The sequence below is a fragment of the Ranitomeya imitator genome, chromosome 6, assembly GCF_032444005.1.
Source record: "Ranitomeya imitator isolate aRanImi1 chromosome 6, aRanImi1.pri, whole genome shotgun sequence".
NCBI lineage: Eukaryota > Metazoa > Chordata > Amphibia > Anura > Dendrobatidae > Ranitomeya > Ranitomeya imitator.
This window is the reverse complement of record NC_091287.1, coordinates 315,349,741-315,375,941: the sequence shown is the minus strand read 5'-3', so window position 1 is coordinate 315,375,941 and position 26,201 is coordinate 315,349,741. Positions and strand designations below refer to the sequence as shown.

General features: G+C 44.2%; 1 protein-coding gene across 3 annotated transcripts in view; it reads left to right on the top strand.

Moving 5' to 3' along the window:
* The first annotated feature begins 693 nt into the window (after window positions 1–693).
* LOC138642549 (serpin B6-like) overlaps window positions 694–26,201 on the top strand; it is a 90,072-nt gene continuing 64,564 nt past the window's right edge. For 2 of the 3 annotated variants that reach the window (XM_069730766.1, XM_069730767.1), the window contains exon 1: window positions 698–827. The gene's annotated coding sequence lies outside the window, so the exon portion shown is untranslated. Of the gene's footprint in view, window positions 828–26,201 lie in introns of all 3 variants that reach the window. The other variant, XM_069730765.1, reaches the window with a different exon arrangement.

Genomic DNA, 26,201 nt, shown 5'->3' with positions numbered 1-26,201 from the left:
CTGTGCTGCATTACATTCTATGGGGCTGTGCTGTATTATATTCTATGGGGGCTGTGCTGTATTATATTCTATGGAGGCTGTGCTGCATTACATTCTATGGGGGCTGTGCTGCATTACATTCTATGGGGGCTGTGCTGTATTATATTCTATGGAGGCTGTGCTGCATTATATTCTATGGGGGCTGTGCTGTAATGCTGGATACAGCTGTGATTATATGTTATATAGTCGTGTTACACTCCCCTCACTTCTTGTAACCTACAAGTGTACAAAGATATTATACAGTCACCATGTGACAAGTGGGCCTGTGTGACTTCAATTGCCAGGGCTGAATTTTAGCCCCAGTCCGGCCCTGGATGCTGTGAATCTGCACTGTTCAATTATGTGGAATCACCTACGTTCGATAAACGGCTACCCTTTGGACGCAGCGGACATGTGTTGCCTCCAAAATGCTGCCAATTGCTGACCGTGTGCACCTACCCTAAAGGAAACAGGTGTCAAACGACATGCGTAGTAAGGTGAGGGGCAGTTCCTGAAGACCCTGCAGTGACAGGGCGCACTTGTACACCGCCACACACTGTACACAGCTGACAAGCTCCAGAACTGATCATATACTGACAGCAGCGCCAACCACCAGGTCCAGCCCGACTCCTCCTCAGCAGTCACATGACCATGACGTCAGCGTGCAGCCGCCCTGTGTGATCACGTGACTACTTCCTGCAGTCGCTACGCTGGTAGAGCGGCCTGTGGCGCTGTTCTCCTCATTAGTACTCTGAACTGTACGGACGGCGGCACACCCAGCTCTCCGGGCACACCCAGCAGTACCGCAGGTGAGTGAGGAGCGCTGTTACACACTTATTAATTAGTTATTAGCTGTTATTTCATAGAGGAGCAATGTGATAATCACACAGTGATAGAAGTGACGGGTCGTGCATCTCCCCGTCTCGTTACATGCTGGAGCAAGTAGGCGGAAAGCTGCATGTTCTCATACCCTAGTGTGGCACTACATGTCCCAGCTGCACTGCCACATGTTGTGTCCACAGTGTGCGGGACATGTGCTCTATCTTCTGTGTTTATAAATAAAGTTTATTGATACCCCCTGTATGTGCTGTGTAGCAGGTTGGGGGGCTGGGTTCACATTGCATTAATGGGAAAGCGCTAACGGACAGCGTTGCACGGTGAAATTAACGCCGTGCAACACTTCCGTTAGCGCGCCCATTCACAGCAATGGGAACGCGCAGCACTAGCGCGTGCCATGTTCGGCACGCGCTATGCGACGCGCCGGTGTTTCCTGGCGCGCCGCGGACGCTGCTTGCAGCGTCCGAGGCGCGCCCGCGGTCCGTTCCCCGCTCTCGCAGATCGGGGATCTGCGAGAGCGGGGACGTACCGCGACCCCGGGACGCAGCCCCATTAAAAACATTGCGTTAGCGCAACCCGCTAGCGCTAAACGGGTTACACTAACGCAATGTGAACCTACTGTCATGGTTTTTATCTTTTCGCACCCTCCTGTCAGAGTCCATTTTTACTTTTGCGCTTTCATTTACCTTCTTTCAAGACCACATGTAATTATTCACGGTTATCGCGTGGTCACGCAAGGGCTTGTTTTCATTTTACCTTTTAGGCTACGTTCACACGTTGCGGAAAGGTGTGCTGATTTTTCCGCACTGATTTTGGGAAATCCGCAGGAAATCCGCACTGCGGAATTACCTCATTTTTTCATGTTTTTTTTTGTGCAGATTCCACCTGCGGTTTTACACCTGCGGATTCCTATTATGGAGCAGGTGTAAACTGCTGCGGAATCCGCACAAAGAATTGACATGCTGCAGAATAAGCAACGCTACGTTTCCGCGTGGTATTTTCCCCAGCATATACACTGCGGATTTTGTTTTCCATAGGTTTACATGGTACTGTACAACGCATGGAAAACTGCTGCGAATCCGCAGCGTAAAATCCGCAGCGTGTGCACATAGCCTTAGAATTTGCTGAAAAATGTAGAAAAAAAAATCAAAGTGGGCAAATAGCGGAGGAGACTTTATTTTCTTTAAACGTTACTGCTGTTCTAACATTTAGAATGTAAAAATCTGCAAGTGATTTACAGTACAATGTAAATCAATGGTAAAAAAAATGCTGTGCTAATGGTGCGGAAAATTCTGTGTGGAAACACTGCGGATTAAAAGAAGGAGCATGTCACTTCTTTTTTGCAGATCTGCAGTGTTTTTGTACCCATTCCAAAACCGCAGGGGTAAAAAAACGCAGTAAATCCGCACCTGCGTTTTCTGCCAAGAGATGCAGAATCCGCACAAAAAAATTCCTTAGGCTAATCCGCAACGTGGGCACATAGCCTTAAAGTGTATATATTATTTTTTTTTTTACATTTTAAGTCATTCTATAATGCTGCACATAGGACTCCAATTCACTATTCTGCTACGGGACGGTCCGGTACGATGGACCTCACTGGTCTTGGTCCTGGTCCTGGTCCTGGTCCAGTGCCTCCTCTCTTCTTGTGATGCTGTACTCCTGTGTTTCATGTGCATGATGCGTCCCAGGTAAGTATAATATACTAGATGATGGCCCGATTCTAACGCATCGGGTATTCTAGAATATGCATGTCCACGTAGTATATTGCCCAGCCCATGTAAGTATATAACACAGCCCACGCAGTATTTAGCAGTGTGGGCACCATATCCCTGTTAAAAAAAAATAATTAAAATAAAAAATAGTTATATACTCACCCCTGGGATCCAGCGAAGCTGTGTGATGCGGCTGCCATCTTCCATTCCCAGGATGCATTGCGAAATTACCCAGATGACTTAGCGGTCTCTCGAGACCGCTAAGTCTTCTTGGTAAGTTAGCAATGCATCTCTGGGAACGGAAGATGGCGGCCGGCGCGAGCGCATCGTTCGACGACGGAAGGTGAGAATAGCAGGTTTTATGTTTTTTAAAATTATTTTTAACATTACATCTTTTTACTATTGATGCTGCATAGGCAGCATCAATAGTAAAATCTTGGTCACACGGGGTTAATAGCCACGGTTCCGGAGTGCGTTACCCGCGGCATAACGCGGTCCGTTACCGCTGGCATTAACCCTGTGTGAGCGGTGACCGGAGGGGAGTATGGAGCGGAGCGCCGGTGACACTGACTGCGGGGAGTATGGAGCGGGCGGCGGGCACTGTGACTGCAGGGGAGTAGGGGAGGGACTAATCGGACTGTGCCCGTCGCTGATTGGTCGCAGCAGCCATGACAGGCAGCTGGCGAGACCAATCAGCGACTTGGATTCCATGACACAGAGGCCGCGACCAATGAATATCCGTGACAGACAGACGGAAGTGACCCTTAGACAATCTATATATATAATTGTCTAAGGGTTTTTCTCTCTGTCTATCCTGGAAATCCCGCGTCTCTGATTGGTTGAGCCCGCCAGGCCTCGACCAATCAGCGACGGGCACAGCATGGTGACGATGATGTCATAAAGGTTGCCTCGACCAATCAGCGACGGGCACAGTCTGCCGCGAATTCGCCTCGACCAATCAGCGACGGGCACAGTATCGACGTAGATGTCATAATGGTTGCCATGGCGACGACGATGTCATAAAGGTTGCCTCGACCAATCAGCGACGGGCACAGTCTGCCGCGAATTCGCCTCGACCAATCAGCGACGGGCACAGTATCGACGTAGATGTCATAATGGTTGCCATGGTGACGATGATGTCATAAAGGTTGCCTCGACCAATCAGCGACGGGCACAGTCTGCCGCGAATTCGCCTCGACCAATCAGCGACGGGCACAGTATCGACGTAGATGTCATAATGGTTGCCATGGCGACGACGATGTCATAAAGGTTGCCTCGACCAATCAGCGACGGGCACAGTCTGCCGTGAATTCTGGAATCATCATTGTCCATATACTACGGGGACATGCATATTCTAGAATACCCGATGCGTTAGAATCGGGCCACAATCTAGTTATATATATATATATATATATATATATATATATATATATATATATATATATATATATATATATATATATATATATATATATATAGAAGGGTTGCGAATTGGAGTCATATATGCAGCATTATAGAATGCTGTCACATGGGGCTTTAAACGTGGTGTCCGTAGGTTATGTTGGAAAAAACTGGTGACAGGTTCCCTTTAAATGCTGCTGTCAGCGATTGACAGCTGCTGTTTAGCCACATAGATGCCGCCATCAGAGCCTGCACTAAGTGCTGCTGTGAGTGGTCTGCAGTTCTCTTGTGACATAACAATATCACTTTACCTGCCTGTAATGGGAGCGCCTAAACTGCATGAGCTGCACTGGTTATTTTCTGTCTATTCTTCCAGCATTGTTGCACCCATAGAAAGCAAAGACAGTGCAAAAAAACACACCAGCATTTTGCGTTTTTGGTGAATAAAACGAACTTCATTAAACATGTTCTGTAGACAAATCGCACATGTAATCCACAGCAAACGTATATGCTGCAGAGCTGCAACAAAAACCTGCGTTTTAGAGATAGCAGGTTTTGGCTGCAGAAAAAAATACTACAAAATCATGGGTGTAGACATAGCTTAAAGGGAACCTGTCACCCCGCCCCCCCGCGTTTGTAACTAAAAGAGCCATCTTGTGCAGCACTGATGCTGCTTTCTGACAAGGTGGCTCTTTTAGTTCTTGTTCCTGCCACTGCTGAAATAATCGTTTATCAAATTTGTCCCTCATACCTTGAAATCGTCCAGGGGCAGGTCTTTCCCCCCTAACAGACTCATCACAGCCGTCGGTTACTTCCTCATGTTTACAGGGCGCCGCCTCCTCAGCGTTATTGAATTGTCCCTGCGCTGTGATCTTAGGCCTTGGGCATGCGCAGTTAGCGCTGCCCGTCCACTGACATCACTTGATCTCTTTCTTATTGCGCCTGCGTGGACGCGTGGCTCAGGATCCCGCCCCGCAGTCTCTTCTGAATTATTCACACTGCGGGGCTGAGAATCTTGGGTTGGCGCAATAGTTCTCTGCGGCTCTCCCTCATCTTCCTCCGCCTCTTTCCTACTGTGCAGCGTCATAGGAATCGACAGATTCTTATGACGCTGCACAGTAGGAGGAAGGCGGAGGGAGAGCCGCATATAAGTACTGTGCATGCCAAAGATTCCCAGCCCGGCAGTGTGAATAAATCAGAAGAGACTGCGGGGCGGGATCTTGGGCCACGCGTCCACGCAGGCGCAATAAGATAGACATCAAGTGATGTCAGTAGATGGGCAGCGCTAACTGCGCGTGCCCAAGGCCTAAGGTCACCGCGCAGGTGCCGGGAAAATTCAATAACGCTGAGGAGGCGGCGCCCTGTAAACATGAGGAAGTAACTGACGGCTGTGGTGCGTCTGTGTTAGAGGGGAAAGACCTGCCCCCCGGACGATTTCAAGGTATGAGGGACAAACCTGATAAACGATTCTTTCAGCAGTGGTAGGAACAAGAACTAAAAGAGCCACCTTGTCAGAATGCAGCATTAATGCTGCACAAGATGGCTCTTTTAGTTACAAATGTTGGGAGGGGTGACAGGTTCCCTTTAAAACTGCAGCATGGCCAGTGTAGCTTGGATGACTAGTCTTAGGCCGGGGTCACACTTGCGAGTGCCATGTGAGAAACTCGGGCATTAATACCCAACAATACCCAACACTGCTGCCGGTGCTCGGACCGGAGTGTGCGGCTGCATGTATTTCTATACAGCTGCATGCTCCGGTCCTGATTGCTGGTGGCAGTGCCAGGTATTGATGCGAGAGACTCGCGTGAGTTTCTCGCATGGCACTTGCAAGTGTGACACTGGCCTTAGAGTTATGTCCCTACCTTCATTCCTCACCCTGTGGACCTAGATTGTTCACACACTTAGGGGTAGGGCTGTCAGTGTGAGAGCTGTCAGTCTAATGAATAGGAAAGGTGAACAACACCTTCTGCTCACACAAGCTAATTGGCAGATATCTATAAACGTGACATTACCGACTCCCCTCACCTCTGATGCGAGTGAGTGGAGCCAAATTACTTCAGTAAATTAGACAGAACCTGCACCATCTGATGTGTATGGCGTCTTCTCGATTGGTGTCAGGTAACAATGGTGAAGCAGTATGAGTTCACAGGACGATCTTTGATCTCCAGTTAGATTAGCCTCTGCCATAGGTGGCTTCCTCCACTCGCCGCATACAGAACACATGAAGGATCAGCCGAGCATTGAACTTAGATATGTAATATTAACCTCATCACTCGTCCCTGTGCTGTGACTAATATCTCATGTAGGTGCGACTCTCCTGACCCTTCACTAGAATAGTAACTGCTTATAGCCTCATAGAGAAGGTTGTTCTTCCGTATCTGAAAAATGGTTGCCTGTTCTTGTATGTTATTTACCATTTTCTTCTAGAACGACCATAATAGAATTAATAAACTTAAATTGTCGTTAATCTATTCCTGCCCTGTGTTGTAAGGGGCAGTAGGCAGTTCGTGTAAAACACTTTCACAGCAAAGCCAGAGAAAGCTGCAGTCCTAGTTATTTAACCAGCTAGTTGTGTCAGTACTGATCAAGGTGTCTATGAGGTGTATATGACTGTCAGGGGGAATAAAGGAGTTTCAACATTTACTTTGGTTGACTGTTGTATTATGCCACGCCTGTCTCTTAGTTGTTCTAATGGGTAATGATGCCTTAAAATAATGTAGTAATAAAAAATTAAAAGTATGGTGAGCTTGAAAAAACTATACAGAATAAATAAAATAAAAATCACAAAGGAGTTTTAATTAAGAAGTAATAAAGTTCAACATATAGTATTGATAGATCCTAAAATAAAATCAAAATGAACAAATAACCTTCAGTAAGTAAATAGTAATTGTACATGATGTAGATAACAACAGGGTACATAATTGACACTGTTTTGATTAAAAGTATAGGCCATCCCACCGCAACAAGGAGTTTCCACTCAGGGTGGTCCTACCTCTAAAGTAAAACCTTTCTATGGGTCAGCTGGCCTTGGTAGATGCTGGCAGAGCAGGACCATTTAATATTGGTTAACAGTTTGAACGGAGTCGATATAAAAAGAACAGACTCCTAAACTTTATAATACAGTGGGTACAGTACAATACAGGATGTGCTGTAAAAAAAATTTTCTTAAAGGGAACCTGTCACCCCCAAAATCGATGGTGAGATAAGCTCACCGTCATCAGGGGCTTATCTACAGCATTCTGTAATGCTGTAGATAAGCCCCCGATGTTACCTGAAAGAGGAGAAAAAGAGGTTAGATTATACTCACCCAGGGGCGGTCCCGGTCCAATGGGTGTCTCAGGTCCGCTCCGGCGCCTCCTGTCTTCATTCCATGACGTCCTCTTCTGGTCTTCACGCCGCGGCTCCGGCGCAGGCGTACTTTGTCTGCCCTGTTGAGGGCAGAGCAAAGTACTGCAGTGCGCAGGTGCTGGGCCTCTCTGAACTTTCCGGCGCCTGCGCACTGCAGTACTTTGCTCTGCCCTCAACAGGGCAGACAAAGTACGCCTGCTCCGCAGCCGCGGCGTGAAGACCAGAAGAGGATGCCATGGAATGAAGATGGGAGGCGCCATAGCGGACCTGAGACACCCATCGGAGCAGGACCGCCCCTGGGTGAGTGTAATCTAACCTCTTTTTCTCCTCTTTAAGGTAACATCGGCAGCTTATCTACAGCATTCCAGAATGCTGTAGATAAGCCCCTGATGCCGGTGGGCTTACCTCACCATCAATTTGGGGGTGACTGGTTCCCTTTAAGAATTAGGGAAAGTTATGAAATGTCCAATAAATGTCTGTTCTGTTCCTGATCTGAGGGTCTCAGCTTTTAGTTGAGATGAATCTGTGCTGCACTTTATGTATATGCTTAAGGCCGGCTTCACACTTGCGAGTTTTACGGACGTAAGAGCGCAGAAACTACGTCCGTAAAACTCGCAAAAAATACGGCACAATTATTCTCTATGCCCCTGCTCCTATCTGCCGTATTTTACTGATCAGTATTATACGGCTTTCTACGGCCGTACAAAATCGCAGCATGCTGCGTTTGTCACCGTACTGCGCAAGAAATACGCCAATGAAAGTCTATGGAAGCGTGAAAAATACGGATTACACACGGACAAGCAGTGTAACTTGCGAGAAATACGCAGCGGTGTTAGAGAGAAAAGCCGGCAATTCAGTGCGGTGTACAGTAAAATCACACTGACAGCTTACAGTAGAATAGGTAGAATAAATGTGTACACATAGAATAGGTATGTATATATATATATATATATATCAGTGAGACACATATATGTATATATATTAATATTTATTCCAGCGCTATACAGCTTGAAAGCCGGTAATTAAATTACCGGCTTTTTCTTTCTCCTTCCTAAAACCCGACATGATTTGAGACATGGTTTACATACAGTAAACCATGTCTTCTCTCCTTTTTTTTTGCAGATTCCACACTACTAATGTCAGTAGTGTGTATCTGCTAAATTTGGCCGTTCTAGCTCTTAAAATAAAGGGTTAAATGGCGGAAAAAATTGGCGTGGGCTCCCGCGCAATTTTCTCCGCCAGTGACTGAGGGCAGATATTAATAGCCTGGAGAGGGTCCATGGTTATTGGCCCCCCCCTGGCTAAAAATATCTGCCCCCAGCCACCCCAGAAAAGGCACATCTGGAAGATGCGCCTATTCTGGCACTTGGCCACTCTCTTCCCATTCCCGTGTAGCGGTGGGATATGGGGTAATGAAGGGTTAATGCCACCTTGCTATTGTAAGGTGACATTAAGCCTAATTAATAATGGAGAGGCGTCAATTATGACACCTATCCATTATTAATCCAATTGAATGAAAGGGTTAAATAAAACACAAACACATTATTTAAAATTATTTTAATGAAATAAAAACAATGGTTGTTGGAGTATTTTATTCTACGCCCAATCCAGTCACTAAAGACCCTCGTTCTGTGAAAGAAAAAACATAATAAACCAACAATATACTTACCCTCCGCAGATCTGTAACGTCCAACGATGTAAATCCTTCTGAAGGGGTTAAAACAGTTTGCAGCAAGGAGCTTTGCTAATGCAGGCTGCTCCTCGCTGCAAAACCCCGGGGAATGAGTCTAAATATAGATCAATGAGCTATATTTAGCTTCATTTGCGGTGAGGCGCCCTCTGCTGGCTGTTCATAGATCGTGGGAAATTACCTAGAAAGCTCCCAGGCTGGATCCAGGCTGGATCCAGCTCTCATGGGGTTAATCGACAACTTCCTTTCTCCTGAGTTATTGTGCTCTAATACTACAAGTTCCATGATGCTTTGCACAGGCTTCTAAGCCTGAACCTAGCACACCCACTCCAAAACACACCCAAACCTGTGGACTATACTGCGCGGGCGGTGGACTATACTGCGCGGGCGGTGGACTATACTGCGCGGGCGGTGGACTATACTGCGCTGGCACTTCATGAAGAAAAGAACCAACATCATACAAATGGGATCACCACACCAATAATACAGGTACAAAAGTATAACAAATTTTTATTATTCTATACAACACCACACAAAGAAAACTGGAATTTAAAAACAATGAAAAACTCTCATAAACAACAGCTGGAGATAAGGGTCCATACAGTATGAGTTAAATACTCAAAAGAACATTGCATAGTCTATACCACCTTTATAAATACCATTCTCAGGGTGTGACCACATGAAAAATGGTGCGGGTAAAAATATATAAGCATGCTGGGTCTTCCATCAACTATAAGAAATTCCAACAGATAGTGTCTCAATATCATACTAGCTGTACACATAGCAAGCACATCAATGTATAGATTCAATAATACAATATCCTATTAGATGTACATATAGCATGCAGGCTTATGAGGCAAATGCTCATGCAAGTTGATGGAGATGTCCTAGTCTCTACAAGAGTGTAAAAGACCTAAGTAAGTATCACAGAGTAAACTGCACCTAAAGACCCGATTGGTCTCACATTGCGTTAGTCTGCCTTTTCATCTACTAAGGTGACCCTGTCTGATGGTGGGGTGGTAAGATCCCGGGTCTTTAGGTGCAGTTTACCCTCTCCCCCCCTCTTATTTGAGTTGGATGGTGCCTGCTCAATCTATATCTTTATATAGTACACGGGCTGCGCAATATAGTACGCATGTTCTAGAATAACCGATGAGTTAGAATCGGGCCACCATCAAGTATCATATATATATATCTATATATATATATATATATATATATATTCTATGTATACACTGTTCAATATGTGGCCTGTATTTTTTACACAAAATACTGAATATAACGAGGGTTACAGGCAGCCAATACAATGGAATGGAGGTCTGAAATGCCCAAATTTGTAGCCCACAGATAGATCAGGCGAATGACAGAGGTACCACACTGTCCAATATGTGGATTGCATTCAAATAAAATAATCAGCATTAGGCCGGCGTCACACTACCGTGTTTTATGGACGTAAGAGAGGGGCTGAAAATACGGATTGCATACGGTACAATGCTTCTCTATGCTCCAGCTCCTATCAGCCGTATTTTACTGATCCGTATTATACGGTCTTCTACGGCCGTAGAAAATCGCAGCATGCTGCGTTTGTCACCGTATTGCGCAAAAAATACGCCAATGAATGTCTATGGGGGCGAGAAAAATACGGATTACACACGGACCAGCAGTGTGACTTGCGAGAAATACGCAGCGGTGTTAGAGAGAAAAGCCGGCAATTCAGTGCGGTGTATATATATATATGTGTGTATATATATATCAACAAATCAGCACTTCCAATGTGAACACGTGCAAGCTGCAAACTGAAACACAGAGATAAAAAAAGACCACAGCAGCACATGTACATGAATCGGCCATGTGAAAACACAGACTCCGCGTCTCCGCGGTGTTGGATGTTTTGGTCTCCCCGAGGTCATTCATCTGTACCTTCACAGCCTTTTACTAGGCACTGCTCCTAATAGCCAGTTTCCTACTCCACACTGATAAGGGGCAAAAACCCCGAAACAGCTGTCTGTGGATGGATACCATGCTTGGCATAGGTGGTTTTCCTTTATTGGATGCTGCCCTTCCCGTGGTTGTTCCTTCCCGGGGAAAGGCCTGGCTATTCATTGCTTGCGTCGAGAAACACGTGATGGTGTCTCCGCAGCTTACTTTACGAGTTCATATGAGGACATCCAGCAGAGGGCACATCACCGCGACTGAAGGTAACTACAGGTCATTGACCTACATTCCATTCATTCCCCGGGGTTTTACAGGCACCAGCACAGCTGCATTATAGCAGAGCTCCTGCCTGTAAAATAATTTAACCCCTTCAGATGGATTTACATCGTGGGACATATAGACGGAAGGTATGAGATATTGTTGGTTTATTATTTTTAAAGGGACTCTGTCACCTGAATTTGGCGGGACTGGTTTTGGGTCATATGGGTGGAGTTTTCAGGTGTTTAATTCACCCTTTCCTTACCCGCTGGCTGCATGCTGGCTGCAATATTGGATTGAAGTTCATTTTCTGTCCTCCGTAGTATACGCCTGTGCAAAGCAATCTTGCCTTGTGCAGGCGTATACTATGGAGGACAGAGAATGAACGTCAATCCAATATTGCAGCCAGCATGCAGCCAGCGGGTAAGGAAAGGGTGAATTAAACACCTGAAAACTCCGCCCATATGACCCAAAACCAGTCCCGCCAAATTCAGGTGACAGAGTCCCTTTAATTTGTTACAGGTCGAGGGTGTTCAGGTGGATTGAGAGTAGAATAAAATATTACAACAACCTGTGTGTTTATTTCATTAAAATACTTTGCAATATTGTGTGTGTTTTTTTTTAACCATTTCATGCTATTGGATTAATAATGGATAGGTGTCATAATTGACGCCTCTCCATTATTAATCTGGCTTAATGTCACCTTACAATAGCAAGGTGACATTAACCCTTCATTACCCCATATCCCACCGCTACACGGGAATGGGAAGAGAGTGGCCAAGTGCCAGAATAGGCGCATCTTCCAGATGTGCCTTTTTTGGGGTGGCTGGGGGCAGATGTTTTTAGCCGGGGGGGGGGGGGGGGGGGCAATAACCATGGACCCTCTCTAGGCTATTAATATCTGCCCTCAGTCACTGGCTTTACTACTCTGGCGGAGAAAATTGCGCGGGAGCCCACGCCAATTTTTCCTGCCATTTAACCCTTTAATAGCTAGACAGCCCAGATTTTTCACATACACACTACTAACATTAGTAGTGTGGATTGTGCAAAGAAAATGGGGATATGACATGGTTTACTGTTTGTAAACCATGTCTCATATCATGTCGGGTATAGGAAGGAGATAGCTTAAAAGCCGGTAATTCAATTGCCGGCTTTTGCTATCTCGCTGGATGAAATGTATGTATGTATATATGTGTCTCACTGATAGATAAACACACCTAAGTATATCCCATACACAGGGCCATGAAGCAATATACCAAATAGAACACCAAAGGAATCTTCACATACGGCCAATAGAGTAAAATATAATCTTTATTAATAATACTAAAAGACAAATCTATCAGTAACAGGTACAAAATCACAGGCACAGGTAACAGTAGGTGGGAAACCCCAGGTAATGACTCCAAATTTAGCAGAACAGGGTATATAGTAATAACTCACAGAAAGTGTAATGTGACACTTAACGCAAATACCATGTCTAACAGCTGTGTAGCCATGCACATAAAGGCACAAGACATAAAATACAAATGTAGAAACAATCAATGTTGTAACATATTTACCAAGGAGCACTCCTGGGGACCCACCACACCCGACGCGCGTTTCGCAAGGAAATGCTTCGTCCAGGGGTGGTTGGGTACTGGCCAGCTATGGTAATATATTCCCTATGAACCAATGAGACAAGCGTCCTAATCAAATGGATAATAGATACCTGTTGTGCAAAGAACGCACATGTACACATGGGACGCCAGGATACCGGAAGTTGGTCGCCGCTATAGCGTAATTACATGCCACTATCACAACCGCCCAGAAATGCGGCCACCGAGTAGCAACAAAGATGGGACGCCAACGTCATATCCGGTGCGCCCTCCATAGTCAACAGTACGCGACACCTAGTGACTACACACCATCGGCGAGACTGCGCATGACCGGAAATGCCCACGTAGTACAGCATCCCAGTCGCGCAGAAATCATAGGGTAAAACAACCGATGATGTCATATCCGGTGCGCGCCCTATGTTCAGTTAATGCGACTCCTTAGAACTACTACATGCTGGGTTAAAATGCGCATGACCCAAACGAGACACCAATGCGCAACAGTAAAACCGCGGTTACTCATGAGCCGTAATAAGCAACGTAAAAAGTGCGTAAAGTGATTAAAGTGCGTAAGTGCAATAGGATGGGAACAAAACCTATAAAGGAAGAGTATTAAGGCATATACAACAAAACACAAAAGTATATATATAGATATATGGACACATATAATATCCATATAATATAATATGCAAGAAAACATAAATACATATATTTATTTGTAAGAGAGAGTATATACAACACATATAGTGCAAACAGTGCATGGACACACAACCGCACGACAGAGGGTAGATTCAAAGGAGCCAACAGCGACGAATATCACATAAGTCCAGTACTTGACGATCCACTGTAGATAACATATCCCGGTATTGAAAAATCCTTCAAGGGAAACAAAAATAAACAAAGGAATTAAAAATAACAAGAACCATAAAAACAAATAAAACCAAGCTAAAAAGCCAGAATCAAAAGACAGCAATGAGAACAAGACGACCGTTACAATAAGGGGCAACTGACTCAAACAGGTAGAAAGGGGGCGAAGCTGTTATGATCATTAAGGCCAGATGGTGAGATGGTGTCTAATTTAAAAATCCATCTGGCTTCTTTCTGTGCCAACATCCTTTTCCAATTTCCACCTCTAAATCCCACAAAAACTCTGTCAATGCCCTTTATGCTCAGTCCCTTAGGATCACAACCATGAAAGGCTCTAAAATGCCGTGGGATGGGCTTGAGTTTGTAGGGATCATCTTCAGTTTGGGCTCTCTCAATATCAAGTACGTGCTCCCGTACTCGCCTACGAAGCTCCCGTGTGGTCATCCCGATGTAAATGAGACCACACGGGCAAGTGGCATGATATACAACAGCTTTCGTTGTGCAAGTAATAGTGTGCGTAATCCGAAAAGTCCTATCATTCCTGGAATTAGTAAACTCCAGGGCATTGCACACATTCTTACAGGCTACACACTTCCCACAGCTAGTACAACCCCATTTGGGGCCCTTTGCTCCAAAAATGCGGTTCGGGCCAGGTCCTTTATGATAGCTGTGGACCAGCTGATCCCGAAGATTCAGTGACCGCCTAAAGGTGATGGCGGGATTTTTGGTGATACATTTAGCAATAACCTTATCCGTCATCAGTATTGGCCAGTGTTTAGTGATTGCATTTCTGACTTCATCACTTCTAGAATTAAAATCCAGAATACACCGTACCTGATCCATGTTCTTATCCAGTTTCTGTTTTTGTAGAAGTGTGTTTCTTCTACTATACTGTGCTCTTTGGTAGGAACGGCAGATAGACTTCTTCCCATATCCACGATCCTTGAATCGTTCATAAAGATCTGAGGCTTGTTTTTCAAATAGTTCGTCATTGGAGCAAATCCTCCTCGCACGTAGGAATTGGCCCGTAGGGATATTCCTAATGAGATGCTGTGGATGCTGTGAGGAAGCATGCAATAAAGCATTAACGGACGTGTTCTTTCGAAATAGATCGGTGTGAATATTACCATCATCATCAACCATAATGGATATGTCCAAGAAGTCTATTTTCCGAGTTTCGTATCTATACGTTAGTTTGATGTTCCTGGTATTGCAATTCAAAACATTGATGAAGGTACATAACTCTTCTCGTGTCCCTTGCCAGATCATAATGACATCATCAATGTACCTCCACCAAGAAACCACCTTATGGCTTAGGGCATGTGGGTTAGTCTGAAAGATTTCCCGCTCCCATAATCCTAAAAATAAATTTGCGTAAGAGGGCGCACAAGACGCCCCCATCGCGGTGCCTTGTAATTGCAGAAAAAACGAGTCACGATAGGCAAAAAAGTTATGTGTGAGAACAAATTCTAAGGCTTCACAAAGGAACAAACATAAATCCTGATCCAGTCCACTGTTGGTGAGGTAAAATGAAGTAGCCTCAAGGCCATCCTGGTGTCGAATCGAGGTGTATAACGATTCGACATCGCAGGTGACCAGGCTCATATTTTCTTCCAACTGTAAACCATCGAATTTCCTTAGGACATCGGTAGTGTCCTTAAGAAAGGAAGGCAACACCTCAACCAGCGGTTTTAAATAAAAGTCAATCAGTTTAGATACTGGGTCGGATAGGCTATTGACCCCAGACACAATTGGCCTACCTGGAGGTGTGACCGGGTCTTTGTGTATCTTTGGTAGAAGATAGATACTAGCCACTGTTGGCTCATCATTCCATAGCCCATCTCTCTGTTTAGACGTCAAAACACCTTTTTGTACAGCCTCCTGCAATAGATCAAACAGTTCACTCTTAAATTTAGACAGGGGATTGAATGTCAATTTACTATAACATGAGGTGTCCCTAAGTTGCCTCATCATTTCCTTTTCATAAGCCTTGACTGACCACACCACCACGTTGCCCCCCTTGTCAGATGGCTTAATGATTACCTCATCAAGGTTTCTCAATTCCTTTAATGCATGTCTCTCATTAGACGTGAGGTTATCCCTTTTTATAGTTTCAGGAATTTCACCCACCTCTTGCATCACCAACTGAACAAACAAATCGATAGCAGGAACAGTGTTAATCTGAGGAAAGTTTTTTGATTTGGGGAGAAGGTACTTCGGATACTGTCTGGGAGTACCAGACTCATTGGCCAGTTCTTCTAGAACCTGGAGAATCTCTTCCTCGGTTTCTGTAGGGGACAAAACATTTTGAGACTGCTGCAAATATAATCTCTTAAAGAACAATCTACGTGCAAATAATTGCAAGTCTTTAAGGATAGAGAAGCGATCAGGGGCAGAGGATGGAGCAAACGTCAGACCCTTGCTCAACACTGCCAGATGGGCCTCAGATAAGACCATCTCCGACAGATTAATTACCTTCATGGATTTCCTCTGTGGTTCCTCGATTCCACCATCGGAGTTGGTATTAAGTCTCCTCCTGGTATTATATCCATGAAAGCGGTCATCCTTCCTCCTTTGATTGAAACGCATGTACCCCTGATCCTCAGTATTAGATGACAACCCAGACACACTGGTACTAGAAGTACTAGCCATCTCAGATGCAGCTCCTCCTTTATTTGATGTATCCATATGACTCCACCTATACATTTTGTTTTCTTTTTTATCCTGTAGATCTCGCTGAAATTTCCTAGTTTTTTTATTGGAGATCTCCTTTTCCCAATCATCACAGAGACCATCCATCTCTTTTTTAAAAATGTCAAATTCCTCTTGTGTACATTCCTTTAGTAATTTGCTGTAAATTTCATCAATCTCCAATCCTAATTCATTAATGGATTTGTTGTTAATATCCACAAGAATAGTCATAAAAGTCATAGAACACGTATGACAGGCAGTTTCCCATCGGTTTCTAAGGGATATATCATTAACAGGAAAAGATGGAAAAATCTGAACTCTAAGTCCTCTAGGGACTAGATTCCTAGACATATAATTTTCCAAAGTCGTCTTGTTCCACCAGATACGCGTCCGACGGTTCAATAAGTTCTTAAATGTTTTCTTCAAAGCTGTCTTTTGGACTGGTTCCTGTGCCTGTGAGTTACCCTCACCAAACACGTTCAAAGCATGTACCGTCCAAGAAGCATCTCTACTCCTAAAGTCCATATTGAACCAGGATATAGTCACAATCTGTAACCAACGAGATAAACACACCTAAGTATATCCCATACACAGGGCCATGAAGCAATATACCAAATAGAACACCAAAGGAATCTTCACATACGGCCAATAGAGTAAAATATAATCTTTATTAATAATACTAAAAGACAAATCTATCAGTAACAGGTACAAAATCACAGGCACAGGTAACAGTAGGTGGGAAACCCCAGGTAATGACTCCAAATTTAGCAGAACAGGGTATATAGTAATAACTCACAGAAAGTGTAATGTGACACTTAACGCAAATACCATGTCTAACAGCTGTGTAGCCATGCACATAAAGGCACAAGACATAAAATACAAATGTAGAAACAATCAATGTTGTAACATATTTACCAAGGAGCACTCCTGGGGACCCACCACACCCGACGCGCGTTTCGCAAGGAAATGCTTCGTCCAGGGGTGGTTGGGTACTGGCCAGCTATGGTAATATATTCCCTATGAACCAATGAGACAAGCGTCCTAATCAAATGGATAATAGATACCTGTTGTGCAAAGAACGCACATGTACACATGGGACGCCAGGATACCGGAAGTTGGTCGCCGCTATAGCGTAATTACATGCCACTATCACAACCGCCCAGAAATGCGGCCACCGAGTAGCAACAAAGATGGGACGCCAACGTCATATCCGGTGCGCCCTCCATAGTCAACAGTACGCGACACCTAGTGACTACACACCATCGGCGAGACTGCGCATGACCGGAAATGCCCACGTAGTACAGCATCCCAGTCGCGCAGAAATCATAGGGTAAAACAACCGATGATGTCATATCCGGTGCGCGCCCTATGTTCAGTTAATGCGACTCCTTAGAACTACTACATGCTGGGTTAAAATGCGCATGACCCAAACGAGACACCAATGCGCAACAGTAAAACCGCGGTTACTCATGAGCCGTAATAAGCAACGTAAAAAGTGCGTAAAGTGATTAAAGTGCGTAAGTGCAATAGGATGGGAACAAAACCTATAAAGGAAGAGTATTAAGGCATATACAACAAAACACAAAAGTATATATATAGATATATGGACACATATAATATCCATATAATATAATATGCAAGAAAACATAAATACATATATTTATTTGTAAGAGAGAGTATATACAACACATATAGTGCAAACAGTGCATGGACACACAACCGCACGACAGAGGGTAGATTCAAAGGAGCCAACAGCGACGAATATCACATAAGTCCAGTACTTGACGATCCACTGTAGATGACATATCCCGGTATTGAAAAATCCTTCAAGGGAAACAAAAATAAACAAAGGAATTAAAAATAACAAGAACCATAAAAACAAATAAAACCAAGCTAAAAAGCCAGAATCAAAAGACAGCAATGAGAACAAGACGACCGTTACAATAAGGGGCAACTGACTCAAACAGGTAGAAAGGGGGCGAAGCTGTTATGATCATTAAGGCCAGATGGTGAGATGGTGTCTCCAGCATCCACAGCATCTCATTAGGAATATCCCTACGGGCCAATTCCTACGTGCGAGGAGGATTTGCTCCAATGACGAACTATTTGAAAAACAAGCCTCAGATCTTTATGAACGATTCAAGGATCGTGGATATGGGAAGAAGTCTATCTGCCGTTCCTACCAAAGAGCACAGTATAGTAGAAGAAACACACTTCTACAAAAACAGAAACTGGATAAGAACATGGATCAGGTACGGTGTATTCTGGATTTTAATTCTAGAAGTGATGAAGTCAGAAATGCAATCACTAAACACTGGCCAATACTGATGACGGATAAGGTTATTGCTAAATGTATCACCAAAAATCCCGCCATCACCTTTAGGCGGTCACTGAATCTTAGGGATCAGCTGGTCCACAGCTATCATAAAGGACCTGGCCCGAACCGCATTTTTGGAGCAAAGGGCCCCAAATGGGGTTGTACTAGCTGTGGGAAGTGTGTAGCCTGTAAGAATGTGTGCAATGCCCTGGAGTTTACTAATTCCAGGAATGATAGGACTTTTCGGATTACGCACACTATTACTTGCACAACGAAAGCTGTTGTATATCATGCCACTTGCCCGTGTGGTCTCATTTACATCGGGATGACCACACGGGAGCTTCGTAGGCGAGTACGGGAGCACGTACTTGATATTGAGAGAGCCCAAACTGAAGATGATCCCTACAAACTCAAGCCCATCCCACGGCATTTTAGAGCCTTTCATGGTTGTGATCCTAAGGGACTGAGCATAAAGGGCATTGACAGAGTTTTTGTGGGATTTAGAGGTGGAAATTGGAAAAGGATGTTGGCACAGAAAGAAGCCAGATGGATTTTTAAATTAGACACCATCTCACCATCTGGCCTTAATGATCATAACAGCTTCGCCCCCTTTCTACCTGTTTGAGTCAGTTGCCCCTTATTGTAACGGTCGTCTTGTTCTCATTGCTGTCTTTTGATTCTGGCTTTTTAGCTTGGTTTTATTTGTTTTTATGGTTCTTGTTATTTTTAATTCCTTTGTTTATTTTTGTTTCCCTTGAAGGATTTTTCAATACCGGGATATGTCATCTACAGTGGATCGTCAAGTACTGGACTTATGTGATATTCGTCGCTGTTGGCTCCTTTGAATCTACCCTCTGTCGTGCGGTTGTGTGTCCATGCACTGTTTGCACTATATGTGTTGTATATACTCTCTCTTACAAATAAATATATGTATTTATGTTTTCTTGCATATTATATTATATGGATATTATATGTGTCCATATATCTATATATATACTTTTGTGTTTTGTTGTATATGCCTTAATACTCTTCCTTTATAGGTTTTGTTCCCATCCTATTGCACTTACGCACTTTAATCACTTTACGCACTTTTTACGTTGCTTATTACGGCTCATGAGTAACCGCGGTTTTACTGTTGCGCATTGGTGTCTCGTTTGGGTCATGCGCATTTTAACCCAGCATGTAGTAGTTCTAAGGAGTCGCATTAACTGAACATAGGGCGCGCACCGGATATGACATCATCGGTTGTTTTACCCTATGATTTCTGCGCGACTGGGATGCTGTACTACGTGGGCATTTCCGGTCATGCGCAGTCTCGCCGATGGTGTGTAGTCACTAGGTGTCGCGTACTGTTGACTATGGAGGGCGCACCGGATATGACGTTGGCGTCCCATCTTTGTTGCTACTCGGTGGCCGCATTTCTGGGCGGTTGTGATAGTGGCATGTAATTACGCTATAGCGGCGACCAACTTCCGGTATCCTGGCGTCCCATGTGTACATGTGCGTTCTTTGCACAACAGGTATCTATTATCCATTTGATTAGGACGCTTGTCTCATTGGTTCATAGGGAATATATTACCATAGCTGGCCAGTACCCAACCACCCCTGGACGAAGCATTTCCTTGCGAAACGCGCGTCGGGTGTGGTGGGTCCCCAGGAGTGCTCCTTGGTAAATATGTTACAACATTGATTGTTTCTACATTTGTATTTTATGTCTTGTGCCTTTATGTGCATGGCTACACAGCTGTTAGACATGGTATTTGCGTTAAGTGTCACATTACACTTTCTGTGAGTTATTACTATATACCCTGTTCTGCTAAATTTGGAGTCATTACCTGGGGTTTCCCACCTACTGTTACCTGTGCCTGTGATTTTGTACCTGTTACTGATAGATTTGTCTTTTAGTATTATTAATAAAGATTATATTTTACTCTATTGGCCGTATGTGAAGATTCCTTTGGTGTTCTCACTGATAGATAGATACATTATATATATATATATATATATATATATATATATATATATATATATATATATATATATATATATATATATATATATATATATATATATATACAGTTAGGTCCATATATATTTGGACAGAGACAACATTTTTCTGATTTTGGTTACAGACATTACCACAATGAATTTTAAACAAAACAATTCAGATGCAGTTGAATTTCAGACTTTCAGCTTTCATTCGAGGGTATTCACATTAAAATTCGATGCTGGGTTTAGGAGTTTCAGATCCTTAACATGTGCCACCCTGTTTTTAAAGGGACCAAAAGTAATTGGACAATTGACTCCAAGGCTATTTCATGGACAGGTGTGGGCAATCCCTTCATTATGTCATTCTCAATTAAGCAGATAAAAGGCCTGGAGTTGATTTGAGGTGTGGTGCTTGCATGTGGAAGGTTTTGCTGTGAAGTAAACATGCGGTCAAATGAGCTCTCCATGCAGGTGAAACAAGCCATCCTTAAGCTGTGAAAACAGAAAAAACCCATCCGAGAAATTGCTACAATATTAGGAGTGGCAAAATCTACAGTTTGGTACATCCTGAGAAAGAAAGAAAGCACTGGTGAACTCATCAATGCAAAAAGACCTGGGCGCCCACGGAAGACAACAGTGGTGGATGATCGCAGAATAATCTCCATGGTGAAGAGAAACCCCTTTACAACAACCAACCAAGTGAATAACACTCTCCAGGAGGTCGGCGTTTCAATATCCAAATCTACCATAAAGAGAAGACTGCATGAAAGTAAATACAGAGGGTTCACTGCATGGTGCAAGCCACTCATAAGCATCAAGAATAAAAAGGCTAGACTGGACTTTGCTAAAAACATCTAAAAAAGCCAGCAAAGTTCTGGAAGAACTTTCTTTGGACAGATGAAACCAAGATCAACCTCTACCAGAATGATGGAAAGAGAAAAGTATGGTGAAGGCGTGGTACAGCTCATGATCCAAAGCATGCCCCATCATCTGTAAAACACAGCGGAGGCAGTGTGATGGCTTGGGCATGCATGGCTGCCAGTGGCACTGGGTCACTAGTGTTTATTGATGATGTGACACAGGACAGAAGCAGCCGAATGAATTCTGAGGTATTCAGAGCCATACTGTGTGCTCAGATTCAGCCAAATGGATTGGTCGTCGTTTCATACTACAGATGGAGAATGACCCAAAACATAAAGCCAAAGCAACCCAGGAGTTTATTAAAGCAAAGAAGTGAAATATTCTTGAATGGCCAAGTCAGTCACCTGATCTCAACCCAATTGAGCATGCATTTCACTTGTTAAAGACTAAACTACAGACAGAGAGGCCCACAAACAAACAGCAACTGAAAACCACCGCAGTGAAGGCCTGGCAGAGCATCAAAAGGGAGGAAACACAGCATCTGGTGATGTTCAAGACTTCAGGCAGTCATTGCCAACAAACGGTTTTCAACCAAGTACTAAAAATGAACATTTTATTTAAAATTATTGAATCTGTCCAATTACTTTTGGTCCCTTTAAAAACAGGGTGGCACATGTTAAAGAGCTGAAACTCCTAATCCCTTCATCCAATTTTAATGTGGATACCCGCAAATGAAAGCTGAAAGTCTGAACTTCAACTGCATCTGAATTGTTTTGTTTAAAATTCATAGTGGTAATGTCTATAACCAAAATTAGAAAAATGTTGTCTCTGTCCAAATATATATGGACCTAACTAATATATATATATATATATATATATATATATATATATATATATATATATATATATATATATATATATATATATATATATATATATATATATATATATACCGTATATACTCGAGTATAAGCCGAGATTTTCAGCCCAAATTTTTGGGCTGAAAGTGCCCCCCTCGGCTTATACTCGAGTCACGGTAGCGGTGGGGTCGGCGGGTGAGGGGGTGAGGGCGCTGAGGTATACTTACCTAGTCCCAGCGATCCTCGCGCTGTCCCTGCCGTCCCACGGGCTTCGGCGCTGCAGCTTCTTCCTCTCTTCAGCGGTCACGTGGGACCGCTCATTACAGAAATGAATAAGCGGCTCCACCTCCCATAGGGGCGGAGCCGCTTATTCATTTCTCTAATCAGCGGTGCCGGTGACCGCTGATAGAGAAAGAAGCTGCGGCACCGAAGACAGGAGGGGACAGCGCGAGGATCGCCAGGACTAGGTGAGTATGTTATATTCACCTGTCCTCGTTCCAGCCGCCGGGCGCCGATCCATCTTCCCGGCCGGCGCCTCCATCTTCCCGGCGTCTCTGCTCTCTGACTGTTCAGGCAGAGGGCGCGATGACGCATACAGTGTGCGCGGCGCCCTCTGCCTGATCAGTCAGAGCAGAGACGCCGGGAAGATGGAGGCGCCGGAACGAGACGCCGGGAGCTGCAATCAAGGGAGGTGAGTATGTGTTTTTTTTTCTTTATTGCGGCAGCGGCGGCACAAATTTATGTGGAACATCTATGGGGCACAGTGAACGGTGCAGAGCACCGTATATGGCACAGCACAGCTATGGGGCACAGTGAACGGTGCAGAGCACCGTATATGGCACAGCACAGCTATGGGGCACAGTGAACGGTGCAGAACACCGTATATGGCACAGCACAGCTATGGGGCACAGTGAACGGTGCAGAGCACCGTATATGGCACAGCACAGCTATGGGGCACAGTGAACGGTGCAGAGCACCGTATATGGCACAGCACAGCTATAGGGCACAGTGAACGGTGCAGAGCACCGTATATGGCACAGCACAGCTATGTATGGGGCACAGTGAACGGTGCAGAGCACCGTATATGGCACAGCACAGCTATGGGGCACAGTGAACGGTGCAGAGCACCGTATATGGCACAGCTATGGGGCACAGTGAACGGTGCAGAGCACCGAATATGGCACAGCACAGCTATGGGGCACAGTGAACGGTGCAGAGCACCGTATATGGCACAGCACAGCTATGGGGCACAGTGAACGGTGCAGAGCACCGTATATGGCACAGCACAGCTATGGGGCACAGTGAACGGTGCAGAGCACCGTATATGGCACAGCACAGCTATGGGGCACAGTGAACGGTGCAGAGCACCGTATATGGCACAGCACAGCTATGGGGCACAGTGAACGGTGCAGAGCACCGTATATGGCACAGCTATGGGGCACAGTGAACGGTGCAGAGCACCGTATATGGCACATCTATGGGGCACAATGAACGGTGCAGAGCACCGTATATGGCACAGCTAGGGGGCACAATGAACGGTGCAGAGCACTATATGGTTCACACCTATGGGGAAATATGAACGGTGCAGAGCACTATATGGCACAGCTATGGGGAAATAATGATCTATTTTTATTTTTGAAATTCACCGGTAAATGCTGCATTTCCACCCTAGGCTTATACTCGAGTCAATAAGTTTTCCCAGTTTTTTGTGGCAAAATTAGGGGGGTCGGCTTATACTCGGGTCGGCTTATACTCGAGTATATACGGTATATATATATATATATATATATATATATATATATATATACATACATACATACATACATACATACATACATACATACATACATACACAGGTCCTTCTCAAAAAATTAGCATATAGTGTTAAATTTCATTATTTACCATAATGTAATGATTACAATTAAACTTTCATATATTATAGATTCATTATCCACCAACTGAAATTTGTCAGGTCTTTTATTGTTTTAATACTGATGATTTTGGCATACAACTCCTGATAACCCAAAAAACCTGTCTCAATAAATTAGCATATCAAGAAAAGGTTCTCTAAACGACCTATTACCCTAATCTTCTGAATCAACTAATTAACTCTAAACACATGCAAAAGATACCTGAGGCTTTTATAAACTCCCTGCCTGGTTCATTACTCAAAACCCCCATCATGGGTAAGACTAGCGACCTGACAGATGTCAAGAAGGCCATCATTGACACCCTCAAGCAAGAGGGTAAGACCCAGAAAGAAATTTCTCAACAAATAGGCTGTTCCCAGAGTGCTGTATCAAGGCACCTCAATGGTAAGTCTGTTGGAAGGAAACAATGTGGCAGAAAACGCTGTACAACGAGAAGAGGAGACCGGACCCTGAGGAAGATTGTGGAGAAGGACCGATTCCAGACCTTGGGGAACCTGAGGAAGCAGTGGACTGAGTCTGGTGTGGAAACATCCAGAGCCACCGTGCACAGGCGTGTGCAGGAAATGGGCTACAGGTGCCGCATTCCCCAGGTAAAGCCACTTTTGAACCATAAACAGCGGCAGAGGCGCCTGACCTGGGCTACAGAGAAGCAGCACTGGACTGTTGCTAAGTGGTCCCAAGTACTTTTTTCTGATGAAAGCAAATTTTGCATGTCATTCGGAAATCAAGGTGCCAGAGTCTGGAGGAAGACTGGGGAGAAGGAAATGCCAAAATGCCTGAAGTCCAGTGTCAAGTACCCACAGTCAGTGATGGTGTGGGGTGCCATGTCAGCTGCTGGTGTTGGTCCACTGTTTCATCAAGGGCAGGGTCAATGCAGCTAGCTATCAGGAGATTTTGGAGCACTTCATGCTTCCATCGGCTGAAATGCTTTATGGAGATGAAAAAACCACTGGTAAATGGTTTAGTGACCATGGTATTACTGTGCTCAATTGGCCTGCCAACTCTCCTGACCTGAACCCCATAGAGAATCTGTGGGATATTGTGAAGAGAAAGTTGAGAGACGCAAGACCCAACACTCTGGATGAGCTTAAGGCCGCTATTGAAGCATCCTGGGCCTCCATAACATCTCAGCAGTGTCACAGGCTGATTGCCTCCATGCCACGCCGCATTGAAGCAGTCATTTCTGCCAAAGGATTCCCGACCAAGTATTGAGTGCATAACTGAACATTATTATTTGTTGGTTTTTTTGTTTGTTATTAAAAAACACTTTTATTTGATTGGATGGGTGAAATATGCTAATTTATTGAGACAGGTTTTTTGGGTTATCAGGAGTTATATGCCAAAATCATCAGTATTAAAACAATAAAAGACCTGACAAATTTCAGTTGGTGGATAATGAATCTATAATATATGAAAGTTTAATTGTAATCATTACATTATGGTAAATAATGAAATTTAACACTATATGCTAATTTTTTGAGAAGGACCTGTATATACACACAAAATACGCTGACACACCCTGCCTACGGATGAGATACGGACCACTATTTTGGGGACTTTTCTGCGTATTACGGCCGTAAATTACTGACCGTATTTTTATACGCTAAGTGTGACGCCGGCCTTAAGATGCCAAAAAAATTCTTCCTAGACACTGATACCTGGGGCTAGGTATTTATGTAATAGGCAGCAGCAGACAGTAATGGAATGGACCCTCCTGATGTTTCCATAGATATGTCCATATTCATGTTTCTAAACCCCTTCACCCTTGGAGCTTTTTTTGCTTTCGTTTATCGCTCCCCTTTTTTTCCAGAGCCATAATTTTTCTGTCAATATGGCCATGTGGGGGCTTGTTTTTACGGGACAAGTTCTACTTTTGAACAACATCATTGGTTTT